The sequence below is a fragment of the Hemitrygon akajei genome, chromosome 8 (assembly GCF_048418815.1).
Source record: "Hemitrygon akajei chromosome 8, sHemAka1.3, whole genome shotgun sequence".
In the NCBI taxonomy this organism is placed as follows: Eukaryota; Metazoa; Chordata; class Chondrichthyes; order Myliobatiformes; family Dasyatidae; genus Hemitrygon; species Hemitrygon akajei.
The window spans coordinates 6,381,532-6,399,663 of record NC_133131.1 but is presented as its reverse complement, the minus strand read 5'-3'; the positions used below and the strand labels follow the sequence as shown (position 1 = coordinate 6,399,663).

At 40.8% G+C, this 18,132-nt stretch overlaps 1 long non-coding RNA gene across 1 annotated transcript in view; it reads left to right on the top strand.

Annotated features, from left to right (window-relative positions):
* Positions 1-18,132, top strand: part of LOC140731394 (uncharacterized) — a 54,094-nt gene that overhangs the window by 17,519 nt on the left and 18,443 nt on the right. The window contains exon 2 of the long non-coding RNA XR_012099800.1: positions 11,647-11,707. This is a non-coding gene — a long non-coding RNA (uncharacterized lncRNA). The remainder of the gene's footprint in view (positions 1-11,646; positions 11,708-18,132) is intronic.

The following is an 18,132-nucleotide window of genomic DNA, read 5'->3' as shown; positions in this document are numbered from 1 at the left end:
AGTGGCAGTTCCATGGGCAAAAATGCCTTATAAATGAGAGAGATCAAAAGAGAATGGTCACACTGGTTTGAGCTGACAGGAAGGTGACAGTAACTCAAATAACCACATGTTACAACAGTGGTGTGCAGAAGAGCATCTCTGAATGTACAACACATCAAAACATTGTGTGCTGCGTCTGCGAGGCTGAGTCGGGCGGCGCCTTGGAAGTCTATAGCGGGGGTATTCCCTTCTGCCGCCAGTGTGGGATGGCGAGTCTGTCGGGACCCTGGGGACTTGTGGAAACTGTGGTGATTTCTTTTGAACTTACAGTCCTTTAACATCTTGGACTATTTTTACTGTGCCCATAGTCTGTTTTTTTATCAATTATGTTATTGTTTGCACTGTTGTAACTATATATTGTAACTATATATTGTAATTATGTGGTTTTGTGCAGGTCTTGTAGCTTTAGTTTTTGGTCTTGTTTTTGTCTGGTGGGTTTGGAGCTCCTTTCCGGGGAACGCGCTAGACGGTAGTGCGATATTAATATGCAGCAGCCTCTTCGGACTCTGGATTGGGGATTGCCAAACGTTATGTGGATTTTCTGGTGTAGTCTGTTTTGTCATATGCTTTTGTGATATCATCCTGGGGGAAAGTTGTCTCATTTTTTAACTGCATTGCATTTGTGGTTTCTAAATGACAATAAACTGAATCTGAACTTGAATTGGAAGGGCCACAGCAGCAGAAATCACAAACATACACTCAATGGCCACTCTGTTATATTTCAAGATCACAGAATTGTCATTAATCAGAAGGAGGTTACTTGACCATCAAATCTGATACCTTAGGTGATTCCACAAGCACTTTATAAGTACCTGTATTCGGCAAGATAAATTACTTGTTCCACATCATCTAACTGAAGTGGACACAAGTGTTGGTGCCTGGAAGTGATTTCAAAATCACAAAGGCTGGAGTTGGCAGAGATGCACAATCTGTTTCAGATGCTGATCTTTGACTCACAAGGAGTACTCTACTCTCTGACTTGTGTGTTCAAACCCTGCCTAAAGATTTAAGCTGGCAACGAATGAAAATGCTCCAGGATATATTGGCAACTAAATTCATTCTTGAAATTTTGTAAAATAGATGATAATTTTACAACAGATGCTTTAATAAAACATCTGTTGTAAAATCATGATCAGGTGGCCGACAATACCAGAGACAATGAGAGAGCTGGGCTCACTCCCACTGCTATTCCCATTTCCAACACAGGAAAGGATATAGATCACCAGCCACAGGCAATGAACTGCAAGACACATCCTTTTACTAGGAACCTAGTCAAAGAGTTAAACCCTTTAGAAAATCTGAACAGAGGAAAAATAATAAAGTCATCTATTTAACAAAATTTCAAGAATGAATTTAGGTACCAATATATCCCGGAGCAGTTTCATTAGTTGCCAACTTGCACTGAATTAATTATATTCCCTAATGAAATGCAGTGATTCTAATCTTTTCTTTTAAATAGGCAGTTTCCAGTTTTGCTCAGTTGGGAATAAAAAATAACAACTTTGCTCTTTCTCATGGTTTTTACAGCCAGCTCACTAATTAGAAATCCATTTCAGTCCACTTCACAACATTCCCAATTGCTGCACGCAAACTCACACTTCTCATTCCAGTATGCTTCTAACCCTGGTCCTGTCTTCGCAATACCTTCATCCTGGACTGGGAAGTAAACTGTTGGAGAGTTCAATACTAAATGGAAGGAGGAAGTACCACAATAAATCACATATAGATGACATGTCAGGAATAAGAAATTTAAATTAACTAATTCCAGGTATTTAACTAATATATTTTTGTTCTGAGATACAGGGCATAGATTTGATGTCAAGTTTATATTTACACAATCATATAAAACAGTTGGTTCCCACCATCCCAAACATCTTCAAAAGGAGGACCTTCACCATCAGAGAAAAGGTACAAAAGCCTGAAGGCAAATGTTTTAGAACAGTTTCTTCCCTTCTACCATCGAATTTATGAATGGACCATGACCCTATGAACACTACCTCACTTCTGCTGTCTTTTTGCACTGCTTATTTATTTTTATACATTTCTTATTGTAACATAGTATTTTTATGTATTACACTATACTACTGTTGCTAAACAATTAACTGCATGACAAATGTCAGTGATAATAAACATGATTCTAATTCAGACGAAAGGGGGCTATATTGCCCCTTGTTCTTGTGCTGGTCCCTTTCCCTGCAGAATGATTTATCCAGCTCCCTTTTGAAATCTACTTCTATTAACCTTTCAGAAAAATTGTTACAAAAAAAACTCCCTATTTGCCCACCGATCAAAGGACCACCCACCCACCTCAGCAATCAGGCTCAGCAGTCACCTTGAATTTTGAGTCAAAAGGTTCTGTGTTCATTTCCACTTCTGAGACTTGAGCATAAAGAAGGTGACACCTTCTACGGCCCTCCCCACCACTGAGTACATTTGTAAGGAGTGCTGCCACAAGAAACTGCATCCATCATCAATGACCCCCACCATCCAGGCCATGTGTTCTTCTTGTTACTACCACTGGGCAGGAGGTGCAAGAGCCTTAGGGCCAGGTTCAGGAACAGTTATTGCCCTACAACCGTCAGGCTCATGAACCAGCATGGGTAACTTCACTCACCTTAACAATGAATTGATTCCACAACCTACAGACTCTCAAGGACTCTAAAATTCATGTCCTCAGTATTTTTTTTTTGATTTCCACAATTTGTCTCCCTTTGCACATTGGCTTTTAGTCAGTCTTTGTTTATGTATAATTTTTCATAAATTCTATTGTATTTCTTTGTTTTCCTGTAAATGCCTGCAAGAAAAATGAATCTCATGGTGACTTACAGTATACGTACTTTGACAAACTGTTGCACTGTCTTTCCCATTAAATTGAGCCTCTTTCTGTCCTCTCAGAAACATGTAAAAGATTGCTTGGAATGACTTTGAAGGGAAGCACGTTAGTTATCCACAGAAATCTAGCAAGTTTCAACAAAATAAAGCAAATTATCTAATCGATATCACGTTGCTGAGTGTGGTATCTTGCTGTGCAGAAATCAGCTGGCAGGTTTCCTGCATTGCAACAGTAACTACATCTCAAGGATCAAGCACAAACAAGAGAAAATCTGCAGATGCTGGAAATCCGAGCAGCACACACAAAATGCTGGAGGAATTTGGCAGGACAGGCAGCATCTAAGGAAAAGAGTACAGCCAGCGTTTCGGGCCGAGACCCTTCGGCAGGACTGGAGAAAACAAGATGAGGCCTGAAATGTCGACTGTACTCTTTTCCATAGTTGCTGCCTGGCCTGCTGAGTTCATCCAGCATTTTGTGTGTGTTGTCTCAAGGATCAATTTTATTCGCCACTTAGTAGATATGCATGTATTAAGAATTTGCTGTAGTGTGTTGGTCAGAGTGCAACATACAACAAACGACAATGTTCAACAATTATAAAATACAAAGAATTATATAAAAGTAAAGGTTAAAGTACAGACGTGAAACAAAATGTGCACAAATACATATATACCGGCGTGTATTTACAATGTAGAAAACATCAATGAGTGCTGTATAACTAATAAATTGTGCTGTACATCACTTTGTTGTACTTTTGACAACAACCTTCAGCCTGTTTCATCTGCTATTGGAACATATTTCCCCAAACACTCTTATAAAGCCTGTCAGCATTCTGAATACTTCCAACTCACCCTTAATCTTCTCCACTCAAGCTTCTATTTTGCCATCAGTTTGGTGTTTTAAAGATTTTTTAAAAATTAAAGATTAGTCTTATTTAACACATGTACATTGAAACGTACAGTGAGATACTATGTGTTGAAGATGTGGTGGGGGAGCGTGGTCACCATATTTCCAGCGCCAACATAGTATGCCCACAATGTACATGCCCATAACCCATACATTTTTGGAACATGGGAGGAAACCCATGCAGTTATGCAGAGAATGTACAAGCTCCTTACAGACACTAGTGGGAGTTGAATGCTAATCTTACTGCTAGTGTTGTAAAGCATTATGCTAAATGCTGGGCTACCGTGTTGCCGGGGTCCGGGTTAGGTCCTGTACACAAAATAACTATCAATGCTAAAACCAGAAAATCCTGAAGACTTTCAGCAGGTCAGACAGCACCTAAGGAGGAAGAAGCAGAGTCAATGTCTTGGGCCAATAATCTTTCATCAAACACGATGCTTCAGAGTGCAAAGCATTGCATCGATTACCAGATGGAGGGGGGGGGAGGGTTGATTATCTCAGTTTCTCACCCCTCCATTCTACCTGTTAATTCCTAATGCTGATGAAGAAGCTTTATTGTCCCCAATGGTTCCATTGTTTAACCCATAATCGTCATAGATACACAGAAGGAAGCTGTTGGGCACCATGATGCTACCCAGCTTTATTGAAAAACAATTTTACTAAAAGCTCTAGAGCAGAGGGTTCCCAACCTTTTCTATGCCATGTACCCCTAGCATTAACTGAGGGGTCCATGGATCCCAGCTTGGAAACCCCTGCTCTCGACACTGCAAATATAACACAGCAATATAAAATGGTAGATATCCAACAGGTCAGTTTGCAGTCATTAGGTCAATGACCTTTCTTCAGAACTGTTCTTACACATCATAATTCCATCCCAACATTTTCAGATTCAGGGTTCTTTATCACATGTACATTAAAACATACAAGGGAATGTGTTGTTGCATAAATAACCAACGCACCCGAGGTGTGCTGGCAGGGGGTCCATAAGCGTCCACACACACACACACACACACACACACACACACACACACACACACACACACACACTCACACACTCACACACTCACACACACACACACACACACACACACACACACACACACACACACACACACACACACACACACACACACACACACACACACACACACACACACACACACACCACCCCCACCATGTTCAACACAGAACAGAGATCAACATGAGCAGCAGCACAACAGACAACAACAGCAAAAGTAAGCCCCTTTCCCAGCTATACACCCCTTACACACAGACAGGCCTCCAACCCCAGGACAGGCCATCTCTGGCCCTCAGTTCTTGGCCCTGGACTTTCAAACATGCAGACATCAGGCCTCCAACTTCCACTTTCTGGTCCAGAGTCTCAGACATCAACCCTCAGCCTCAGGACTCGCAGAAATCAGTCCTCCACCATCCAGTCTCTGGCCTGGAGTCACAGACATCAGGCCTGGTCCATTCATAAAGTCAAATTTATTATCAAAGTACATGTATGTTCCATGTGCTACCTTGAGGTTAATTTTCTTGGGGCATATATAGGAAAATAAAGAAACACTATAGAATTTATGATAAACTATACACAAAGACTGACAAGCAACTAATGTGCAAAGGAAAACAAATTGTGTAAATAATTTTTAAAATTACTGAGAACATGAGTTGTTATTGTGCATACCAAATAAATTACCTTCCTGTAATTCCATTCCATTTTGAAAAGGAGGTACAGAGTTGGCTGTCCTCTAATACATTAACACCACTCCTTTATTAAAAATGGATTGGAAAATGATAGTGGGACTTCTGCATGGTCCTTCCTCGTTTCTTTAACATCCAGTGAGGGGTGAGATCAACATCTCCTCCACGATCTTCACCAGCACAGCTGCACCACAGGGCTGTGTGCCCAGCTCCCTGCTCTATGACTGTGTGGCAAAGCAAACCTCCAATAGCACATTCAAGTTTGCTGATAAGCCACTGTTGTGGGCCGAATCAGAGGTGGTGATGGATCAGCATACGGGGGAGATTGAAAACTTGGTTGAGAGGTGTCATAAAAACAACCTCTCACTCAATGTCAGCAAGACCAAGGAACTGATTAGACACTTCAGGAGAGGGAAGCCAGGGGTCCATGAGCCAGTCCTCATTGGAGGATCAGAGGTGGAGAGGGTTAGCAACTTCAGTATTTCAGTGGATCTGTCCTGGACCCATCATGTAAGTACAATTTCAAAGGAAGCACGACAGTGCTTCTACTTACTTAAGAGTCTGCGGAGATTTGACATGACATCTAAAACTTTGACAAACTTCTGTAGATGTGTAGTGGAGAGTTTATTGACTGGCTGCATCACAGCCTGGTATCGAAACACCAATGCCCTTAAACAGAAAATCCTACAAAAGGCAGTGGATTTGGCCCAGTACATCATGGGTAAAGCTCTCCCAGCCATTGAACACGTCCACTTGAAGTGCTGTCGTAGGAAAGTAGATTCCATCATTAGAGATCCCCTCCACCCAGGTCATGCTGTCTTCTCACTGCTGCTGTCAGGTAAAAGGTGCAAGATCCTCAGGACTCGTACTATCAGGTTCAACAATAGTTACTATCCCTCAACCATCAGGCCTTTGAATAAAAAGGGATAACTACACTCACTTGTCCCATCATTGAAGTGTTCCCACAATCAATTATCTCACTTTTAAGGACTCTTTATCTTATTATCTCATTTTCACATTATTTATTGCAATTTATTTATATTTGCCTCTGCAGTTTGTTGCCTTCTGCACTCTGGTTGATCTTTCATTGATCCTGATATAGTTAACATTCTATAGATTTGCTGAGTATGGTCACAGGAAAATGAATCTCAGGGTGACATAACTGTACTTTAGTAATAAAACATACTTCGAACTTTGAGATATAGAGTCCTGTTCCTGTCTCCCTATCTGATATAGGGTTGGAGGGACTAATACTATAATTGGCTCAGTACTCCTGTGTTGTGAAGGGAAATGGGCTTCACTGCCCCTCTCAATTGCTAACTGGCAACCCCCTACTGGAAGCAAATGAAGATTGGGGGGGGGGTGTCATATGTAAATGCAAGCCTTTCTTTCTTTCACATCCATCATTAAAAATGCTCGTTTCCTCACAGGATTGGCAGTGTGTCCTGTTACTGTCCCAGACCTTTTAGTAACTGATCTGTTTCTATAACAGCAGCTTTGTATTGAGCCCTGTAAGCCTGCCTCTAGTTTATGCCACCATTGAGAATTTGGAAGTAGATCTGACTTGAGCGGAACTGCTGGCTGTACTTCAACAGTTTATAAAAACTTTAATCAGCATTCGCTGGAGTACTGGGTCCATGATGTACAATTGAAGCAGTGATTTAGCTGTTTAAGTACTTCCATCTGACTGACCAGGAATGAGGCAGCTGCTCTAAGTTTCCTCAGAAAGGTGTTAAAATGCCATTTGAAACCAGATTCCTTAAAATTTCCATCAAAATCCAGTGGAATTTGATCTCTGTGTGGATTGTCTCAGAAAGAAATCCAGAAGGAAGACTAGCATTTAAGCAGCTCCCTTAACGATCCAGGATGTCCCAAAGCCAACAAAGTACTTCTGAAATATAGGCATTGGTGCAATACACTTAGACATAATGTACGAAGTGGAATGGATAATTTGCAAGGGGTTAGGTCCAATGAGCAATAATTCTCAGATAATGTGACTTCCAGTACAATTGAGGAGAGATAAATTTTGCACAGAACACCAGGGAAAGGGGATTATTGATACCCACCGGAGAAGGCTGCTGAACTCCTGTTTTAATGTCTGATCAAAGTTAGTGCTCTAATAACATTCCCTCCATGTCTCTCTGATGTGTCAGCCACATTATGTGCTTACCTCAACAGGAGGACTTGAACCAATTTACAGAGCAGATCAGTACCTCCTGAACCCTGGCTGAAATCCAGCACACCCTTCAACATATGGATTTCCCACACTGTCTACTCATCTTAAATCTATGTTCCTATTGCAATAGGAAGTTCAATAATTCTGCAATCAACTCCAACCCATAACATCTTCAAGACCTATTTCATACTGAGAGTGTAAGCTTGATGAACTTACACCAAAGTCTTTATTGTTTCAAAACAATTTCAGTCTCATTAAAAAAATCATGTGGATCATAACTCAGATCTCAATTTTCTCTATTATTCCCTGTCTTTCTCCCTCTCTGTCCTGCAGCTAACAACTCCAGACAAAGGTCCAGAGAAGGTTCATGAGAATTAACTCCAGGAATGAAACAGATAACACATGAGGAGCATTTGACAGTTTTGGGTCTGTACACGCTGGAGTTTAGATGAATGGAACATGGGGGGATCTACTTGAAATCTAACTATTATAGAAACAGCTAGGTAGAATGGACATTGAGAGGATGTTTCCTATAGTTGGGATGTCTAGGACCAGAGGGCACAGTCTCAGAATAGAAGGACATGTCTTTAGAACAGAGATGAGGAGGAATCTCTTTAGCCAGAGGGTGGTGAATCTGTGGAATTCTTTGCCACAGACAGCTGTGGAGGCCAAGTCGCTGGGTATATTTAAATCAGAATTTGATAGGTTCTTGATTAGTAAGGGTGTCAAAGAGAAGATAGGAGAAAGGAGTTGAGAGGGATGATAAATCAGCTATGATTGAATGGCAGAGCAGACTCAGTGGGTCGAATACCCTAATTCTGCTTTTTGTCTTGTGGTTTCATGGTCTCTGTTTGAAATGGGGCTTCATTTATACTGGTTGCCACCTAATCAGCACCCGAGTCACTGCAAATCTTAAACAATGAGTCAAAATGCAAACAAAAACCCGCTCAGTATTCCCAGCAACTTCTGTTTATACTTTCAGACCACAAACTTTGGTTGGTTACATCTTGGACAATGTCTCCCATCCATTCCATAATATACTGGTTAGGCACAGGAGTACATTCAGCCAGAGACTCATTCCACCGAGATGCAACACTGAGCGTCATAGGAAGTCATTCCTGCCGGTGGCCATCAAACTTTACAACTCCTCCCTTGGAGTGTCAGACACCCTGAGCCAATAGCCCTGTCCTGGACTTATTTCCACTTGGCATAATTTACTTATTATTATTTAATTATTTATGGTTTTATATTGCTATATTTCTACACTATTCTTGGTTGGTGCGACTGTAATGAAACCCAATTTCCCTCAGGATCAATAAAGTATGTCTGTCTGTCTGTCTGTCTGTCTGAGTCCGAGCCTATTTTTGCCTCATTCAAGACCCAAAGATATCACAACTCTAATCCAGCTAAGACTAATGTTCACCTTTTAATTCTGGCTCTTGTCTATGTTCATTAACCATCTGTTGTTCAATTTTTGCACTTCTGGCTGTATTAGAAGAGCATGAACTCAAGCTGAAGACCATTCACATGAGCATAAACATCTGAGATGAAACTTCAGCAGGGAGTGCTGAACTTCTGCAACATTTTTTAGTTGAATCTCAAACCAAGTCTAGAGCTATACTCTCAAATGGATGTAAAAGACCCCATAGTGTATTTTAAAGAAGAGAATGTTCTAGAACATAGAACAGTTCTGCATAATACAAGCCCTTCAGCTAACGATATTCCACCTACCTTTTAACCTACACCAAGATCAATCTAACCTTTCCCTTCCACACAGCCAACCATCTTTCTTTCATCTATTTGCATATCTAAGAATCTTTAAATGCCCTTAATGTACCTGCCACGACCCCTGGAAGGGTGCTCCAAGCACCTATCACCCTCTGTGTAAAAATACCTACCTCTAATATTTCCCCTGTACTTTTCTCCAATCACCTTAAAATGATGCCCTCTCACATTAGCCATTTCCGGCTGGTCAATACTTACAGTATCCTCCTTTCAGAATCAGAATCAGGTTTATTATCTGACACATCATGAAATTTGTTGTTCGGTGGCAGCAGTACAGAGCAATATATTAAAAATTACTAGTTAAAATAAAAGAATACTTTAAAAATAAATAGTGCAAAATCAACAAAGTAATTCAGTATCACAGAATTAGTCATCATCATATTGCTGTTTGTGGGAGCTTGCTTGCTACAAATAATACGACATGTTTTATTTATCTATTTAAGATATATAGCATGATACAGGCCCTCCCAGCCCAACGAGCCCATGCTGCCTAATAACCAGTATGTCATTGGAATATGGGTGGAAACCAGAGTACTTGGAGGAAATCCAAGCAGTCATGGGGAAAACATACAAACTCCTTACAAACTGCAGCAGAATTGAACTCGGGTCTCTGGACTGCAACAGCGTTATGCTAGCTCCTATGCTACCATGCCATCCCTGTATTTCCTATATACTCCCATATTCTTCCTACATATAAAAGACACACACCACCAGTTTCAGGAACAGTTATTACTCTTCAATCTTCAGCTTCTTGAATCAAAGGGGATAATGTCACTCAATTTCATTTGCCCCATCTTTGAAATATTCCCACAACCTATGGACTCACCTTCAAGGAGTCTTCATCTCATGTTCTTGATATTTACTTATTTTTTATTATCATTATTATTATTATTTCTTACTTTTTGCATTTGCACGGTTTGTTGACTTTTACACACTGGTTGAACTCTCAAGTTAGTGCAGTCTTTTATTGATTCTATTATGGATTTATTGAATATAACTACAAGAAAATGAATCTCAGGGTTGTATATGGTGACATGTATGTACTTTAATAATAAATTTACTTTGAACTTTGACTGCATTTCAAAACTATTTCATTATAGTTTATTTCATCTAAAGCCCTTTGGCACATTCTGAAGTCACAATAGGATCTACTGAAATGAACAGCTTCCTTTTTATGGGAGTCTACACTGTCAGGACACAGTCCTTGGGTGAGGTTGAAATATGGCCAAGCTATCCTTATAGATGAATATAATAGGTTCCGGGATGCTAACTGAAGGAGAGTAGAAGGGTTTTGCTGTTGTGATTACTTATCTCTGAACTAATATAAATTAGACCAATTACCTCATTTCTGCTTGTTTGAGTTTGCTGGAGGAAAATTCATTCAGAGCCTTCAAAAGCACTCCAGTAGCCTGACTTGGGATAGCCAGTTAATTACAGGTCTAGTTTTCCTTTAAGGGATAGTCTCTTCTGATGGGTAACTTTATTGAGTGAAAAAGGCATAAGGTGACAAAGAATTTTCTTACTGTTACTGTGAAAAAATGTAAAAAAATTACAGTAGACATTGTCAGAATATGATAAATTAAAAATGATTGTGGACTTGACGTAATTAATCGATTGTACAAGAATGGGCAATGCTGATCACAATACGATCCACTGGCTCCAAAGGAACTTTAGATACCTTTCACTAAAAATTGTCCTCTAAATAATTGAGTTATGTGATTTTATTAAGCAATGCAATTATGTGCAGTTTTGCTGCAATATTTCAAAAGTTCTAAAGAAAATCCATAAATGAACCATTTGTTGGAGAAACTCAGAGTAACAACGTACTAGCACTCACCATAGATTGACAGAAGCAAATATGATCAAATTTCAAAAGTGCTATTTCTCAAATGCCACATTCTGGACTGTGGCAAACATTTCAATGTTTTACAGTTCCGTCCTTACATCATTAGTGATCTGGTGTTGTTCACAGAATTAAACAATACCAGAATCAGAATCGGTTTATTATCACCAACATACATCATAAAATTCATTGTTTTGCAGCAGCGGTACAGTGCAACATGTTAAAAATGCTATAAATTCCAACCAGAATGTATAAAATAAATAAATAAATAAATAAATAGATAAATAAATAGGGCGAGAATAGAGCAAAATATTGAGCAACATAGACTCCAGAACCCTCTGAACACAATTCTTTTTCTTCTAGACAGGCTATTGGAAGTCATGAACAGAAGCCACAAGACCAGGTCTGAGGTTGGATGTTCTTGGTGAGTGACTCATTTTCTGACTCCATAAAGCATTTGCAACATCTACAAGGCATGTTATAAGTCTGATAGAATATTTGTGAGTGAAGCTCCAAAAACACTAAAGAAGTACACCATATCAAAATGATCTGCTTGAGTATGACTCATGCTGGCTACAAACACCCATGGTTTCTTCTCAGATTCAGATCCAATCATTTATTTATCACATGTACATTGAAAGATACAGTGAAATGCATTGTTTGTGTTAGCAACCAGCACACCCAAGGATCTGCCAACATAGCATGCCCACAATGTTCTTCAGAATAACATAAGCAGTAGCAACAACAAAATTAAACAAGACAACAACAAAGCAAGCCCTTTTTCCAAGACAAGCCTCCAACCACAGGATAGGCTGCCTCTGGGCCTCCAGTCATCGTTCCCAGATACTCAGACCTGTAGACATTGGGCCTCCAACTTCAGACTTCACCCCAGTGCACCAATCACAGTCCATGATATGCTGGCGCAGCCCACAAGTGTCACCATGCTCCTGGTGCCAACATAGCATGTTCACAACTTCCTACCCCTAACCCGTACGTCTTTGAAATGTCAGAGGAAACTGAAGCACCAAGAGGAATTCCACATGGCTACAGGGAGAACATACAAACTCTGTACAGACAGCAGCAGAAATCAAACCCTGGTCGCTGATCGATTAGGATTGAGATGAGGAGAAACTGGTTCACTCAGTGGGAGGGGAATTCTCTACCCCAAAGCAATGGCGGCTCGCTTAATGGATCCATTTAAAAACAGGCATCAATACATTTCTTAATGTTTAAGGAATTGAGGGTTGAGAGATTTGCAGGAAAATGGAGCTAAGGTAGAAGATCAAACAAGATCCTGATGAGTGAAAGGCTGAGTAGCCTTTAGAACTCATGATTTCTCTCTTCTTACATTCAGAGATTCATAGAATCATAGAAAAGTACAGCACAGAAATAGACCTTTCAGCCCATCTAGTCCATGCCAAAACCATTTAAGCTGCCTACTCCTATTGGTCTGCACCAGGACCATAGCCATCCATATCCCTACCATCCAGGTACCTATCCAAACTTTCCTTAAACGTTGAAATCGAGCTCACAAGCACTACTTGCACCGGCAGCTCATTCCACACTCTCATGACCCTCTGAGTGAAGAGGTTTCCCTTCATTTTCCCCTTAAACTTTTTGCCTTTCACCTTTAACCCATGACCCCTAGTTACAGTTCCCCAGCCTCAGTGGAAAAAAACCTGATTACATTTACCTATATACCCCTCATAATTTTGTACACCTCTATCAAATTTCCCCTCAATCTTTTACATTCTAAGTAATAAAGTCCTAATCTATTCAATCTTTCCCTATAACTCAGGACCTCAAGTCCCAGCAACATCCTTATAAATTTTCTCTGTTCTGTCAGAGTCCCAAAAACTTCTTATAACTTCTTTAAAACTTCTTATAATTTTAAAGTACTGTATTGCTGTAATGTCAGAAACATCGATCAGAACCACAGCAAAGATTGTGAAGATTCATTCGCACTGTAGGATTTGAGTCCATACTAATTCAGGATTACTCCAAACTCAAGGAATTAGCACATCCTTCAGTGGCTACTTGATGGACAGCCCCTGTAGTCCAGTGGTAAGGAACCATGTGGGAATAGAGAACTGATACCTGAATTAATGCCAAGCAGGATAAAGCTAATGAGGGAACAGGGTTCTACCCTCACTCCTATTTGAACTACAGTTCCTAACATCAGTTTGTTAGCTCTAATGTAAACAGAATCCACAGATTTTACCCAGAACCTCCCAAAGAACCAAGATTCTATGCAACTATTTAGAATGTAGAAGTATTTTACAAAGAATGAGATGTACCTGAAAATTTTAACATTAGAAGTTCAGTCTGATGAATTATTCCAAAGTATACTTTAGCTGAGCATTAATTCCTCCCACATGCATGTCTTTATAATTAAAACAAAGAAGCTTTGTTGTTATTTTGATTCTGTGCGTCACTGCCTCTATTTGAGGGAATTGTAAATACCTTACCAGTTCAAAGTTTTTGTGGAAGAGTTGTAGCTGGGAACATAAACTGGATCACAAAATTACTGTGACTCAGTATTTGGAATTTTGCAGATTCTAAGGAGCAAAGAAAACCCCCATTTCAAAAATACTTCAGCTGGTACATTGTCCCTTTATGCTAATAAAAGGTTTACTGTTTTGAGGCATCAGTAGACCATAAGACCATAGACACAGGAGCAGAATTTGGCCAATCAGCCCATGAGTCTGCTCTGCCATTCCATCATGGTTGGTTTATTATCCATCTCAACTCCATTTTCCTGCTTCTCCTCGTAAACTTTGTTGCCCGAACTAACCAAGATCCTATCAACCTACGCTTTATATATACTCAATGACTTGGTCTCCTCCGCCATCCGTGGCAATGAATTCCACAGGTTCACCACCATGGCTAAAAACATTTCCTGTCATCTCTGTTCTAAATGGATGCTCCTCTATTCTGAGGCTGTGTACTCTGGTCCTAGACCCGCCTACTAAAGGAAACATCTTCTCCACATCCACTCTGTCTAGACTTTTCAATGTTCGATAGGTTTCAATGAAATCCACCCTCATTCTTCTAAACTCCAGTGAGTACAGGCCCAGAGCCATCAAATGCTCCTCATAATTATCTTTTTCATTCCTGGAATAATTCTCTTAAACCTCCTCTGGATTCTCTCCAATGCCAGCACATCTTCTCTTAGGTAAGGGTCTCAAAACTGCTCATAATACTCCAAGTGCAATCTGACCAATGCCTTATAAAGCCTAAGAATCACATCCTTGCTCTTGTATTCTAATCCTCTCAAAATGAACGCTAACATTGCATTTGCCTTTCTCAGCACTGACTCAACCTGCAAGTTAACCTTTAGGGAATCCTGCACGACTCCCCAGTCCTTTTGCACCTCTGCTTTTTGAATTTTCTCTCCGTTTAGAAAATAATCAACACCTTTATTCCTTCTATCATAGTGCATGACCATACATTTCTCTACACTATATTCCATCTGTCACTTCTTCACCCATTCTCCCAATCTGTCCAAGTTCTTCTACACACTCCCTACTTCCTCAACACTGTCTATCTATATATCATCTTCAAACTTGGCCACAAAACCATCAGTTCTATCATCCAAATTGTTGACATAGAAGTGGTCCCAATACCCACCCCTGCGGAACACAAGTAGTCAACAGCAGCCAACCGATTCTTTGCCTGCCTCCTGCCAGTCAGCCAATCTTATATCCATGTTAATATCTTTTCTGTAATACCATGGGCTGTCATCTTGTTAAGCAGCCTTATGTGCAGCACCTTATTAAAGGCTTTCTGAAAAGCCAAGTAGACAACGTCCACTGACTCTCCTTTGTCTACCTTGCCTGTTACTTCCTCAAAGAATTCCAGAAGATTTGTCAGGCAAGAGTTCCCCTTAAGGGAACTATGCTGACTTTGGCCTACTTTGTCATGTGCCTCCAAGTCCTTGAAACCTCATCCTTAATATTGCACTCCAACATCTCCCCAACCACTGAAGTCAGGCTAACTGACCTAGAATTTCCTTTCTTCTGCATCCCCCCACCTTCTTAATGAGTGGAGTGACATTTGTAATTTTCCATTCCTCTGGAACCATTCCAGAATCTAGTGATTCTTGAAAGATCATTACAAATGCCTCCACAATCTCTTCAGCTCCCTCTTTCAGAACCATGGAGTGCAGGTGACCTATCTACCTTTAGACCTTTCAGCTTCACAAGCACTTTCTCCTTAGCAATAGCAACTACACTCACTTATGTCCCCTGATATTCTTGAATTTCTGATATACTGCTAGAGTTCTCCACAGTGAAAACTGACGCAAAATACTTATTAAGCTTGTTTGCCATTTCTTTGCCCCCATTACTCCTCTCCAGCATCATTTTCCAATAGTCCAATATCGATTCTTGCCTCCTTTTTATTCTTTATATAATCTAAAAAAAACTTCTGGTTCCTCTTTGATATTATTGGCTAGCTTAACTTCATATTTCATCTTTTCTCTCCTTATGGCTTTCTTAGTTGCCTTCTGTTTGTTTTTAAAAGCTTTCCAATCCTCTACCTTCCCAATAATTTTTGCTATATCATATGCCCTCTCTATTGCTTTTATACTCCCTTTGACTTACCTAGCCAGCCACAGTTGCCTCATCCTCCCTTTAGAAAACTTCTTCATCTTTGCAATATATCTAACCTGCACATTCTGAGTTGTCTCCAGAAGCTCTTGTCATTGTTATTCTGCCATCACCCCAGCTAGAGGCCCCTTCCAATTAACTTTGGCCAGATAATCTCTCACGCCTCTGTAACTCCCTTTACTCCACTGTAATACTGATACATCTGACTTTATCTTCTCCTTCCCAAACTGTAGGGTGAATTATATCTTATTAGATAGAATTCTATCCAATATGATAGAATGCACCCTGCCTCCTAAGGATTCCTTTACCTTAAGCTCCTTAATGAAATATGGTTCATTACACAACACCTAGCCGAGAATTGCCTTTCCCTTAGCAGGCTTAAACAAGCATACTTTTAGAATGTTCTAGAATATGCGTGAATATGCTTTAGTTTGTGCGAAACCCCAGTGGAATTGATATACAAGCATAAAAGGAAGCCTTGTTCCCATAATGTAATGAGTAATTTAAGACATATCAAGTAGACACAAACATAGAATACTTAACAGTTATTTAGTACCTCCTACTCTCACACAGAGGGTGGTGAGTTTGTAGACTCCGTGGCCACTTTATTACGTACATTTGGACACGTGCCCTTTAATGCAAGTGTCTAATAGGCCAATAAGGTGACAGCAACACAATGTATAAAATCTTGCAGACATGGTCAAGAGGTTCAGTTATTTTTCAGACTGGGGAAGACATGAGATCTAAGAGACTTTGACCATGGAATGATTGTTGGGGTCAGACAGGGTGGTTTGAGTATCTCAGAAACTGCCGATCTCCTGAGATTTCCTTGCACAACAGTCTCTAGAGTTCAGAGGGAATTGTGCAGGAAACAAAAAACATCCAGTGAGCAGCCATTCTGTGGGCAGAAATGCCTTGTTATGAGAGAGGTCAGAGGAGAATGGCCAGACTCGTTCAAGCTGACAGGAAGCAACAGTAACTCATAAACGTGAGAAAGCCTGCAGATGAAAAGCGACGCACACAGAGTGCTGGAGAAACACATCTGGCCAGGCAGCATCTACGGAAAAAGTAAACAGTCGACGTTTCAGGCCAAGACCCTTCTTCAGGACTGGAAAGGAAGGGGGAAGATGCCAGAATAAAAAGATAGGAGGAAGGGAAAGAGGCTAGTTGGAAGGTGACAGTTGAAGCCAGGTGGGTTGGAAAGGTCAAGAGCTGGAGAAGATAGGAAAGGAGAGTGCTCAGTAGAAGAAAGGGAAGGAGGAGGGAACCCAGGGGGAAATATTAGACAGGTGAGAAGAAGTGAAAGGTCAGACTGGGGAATAGAGGAAGGGGTGGAGGGGGGAGAAATTTGTTCACTGGAAGGAGAAATCGATATTCATGCCTTCAGGTTGGAGGGTACCTAGATGTAATATAAGATGTTGCTCCTCCACCCTGTGGTTGGCCTCATCTTGACACAAGAAGAGGTCATGCATTGACACATTGGAATGGAAATGGTAATGGGCATCTGAATGAAAATATTTGGCCACCAGGAAGTCCCACTTGCGGTAAATGGTGCAGAGGTGCCGAACAAAGTGGTCCCCCAATTTATGACAGGTCTCACCAATGTAGAGCAGGCGGTGTTGGGGGCACAATAGGTGACCCCAGCAGATTCTCGGGTGAAGTATTGCCTCACTTGGAAGGGCTGTTTGGGGTCCTGAATAGAGATGAGAAAGGAGGTGTATGGGCAGGTTTAGCACTTTGGCTGCTTGCAGGGTTAAGTACCTGGAGGGAGATTAGTGGGGAGTGATGAATGGACAAGGGAATCACAGAGGGAGTGATCCCTGCAGAAAGCAGAGAGGGGGTGATATGCTTGGTGGTAGGATCCCTTTGTAGATGGCGAAAGCTGCAAAGGATAATGTGTTGGATGCAGAGGCAGATGGAGTGATAGGTAAGGACAAGAGAAACTCTATCACTGTTAAGGTGGCGGGAAGATGGGGTGAGCGCAGAATAGAGCAGATGTGGGTGAGGGCATCATCAATAGAGTAGAGGCGGCAAACCCTGTTCTTTGAAGAAGGAGGATATCTCGGATGCCCTGGAATGGAAAGCTGCGAGCTGGAAACAGATGCAGCAGAGGTGAAAAAACTGAGGAAAGGGAATTTTTAAAGGAAATAGGGTGGGAAGAGATATAGTCAAGATAACCATGGGAATCAGTAGGCTTATAAAAAATGATGGTTGACAGTTTGTCTCCAGAGATGGACAT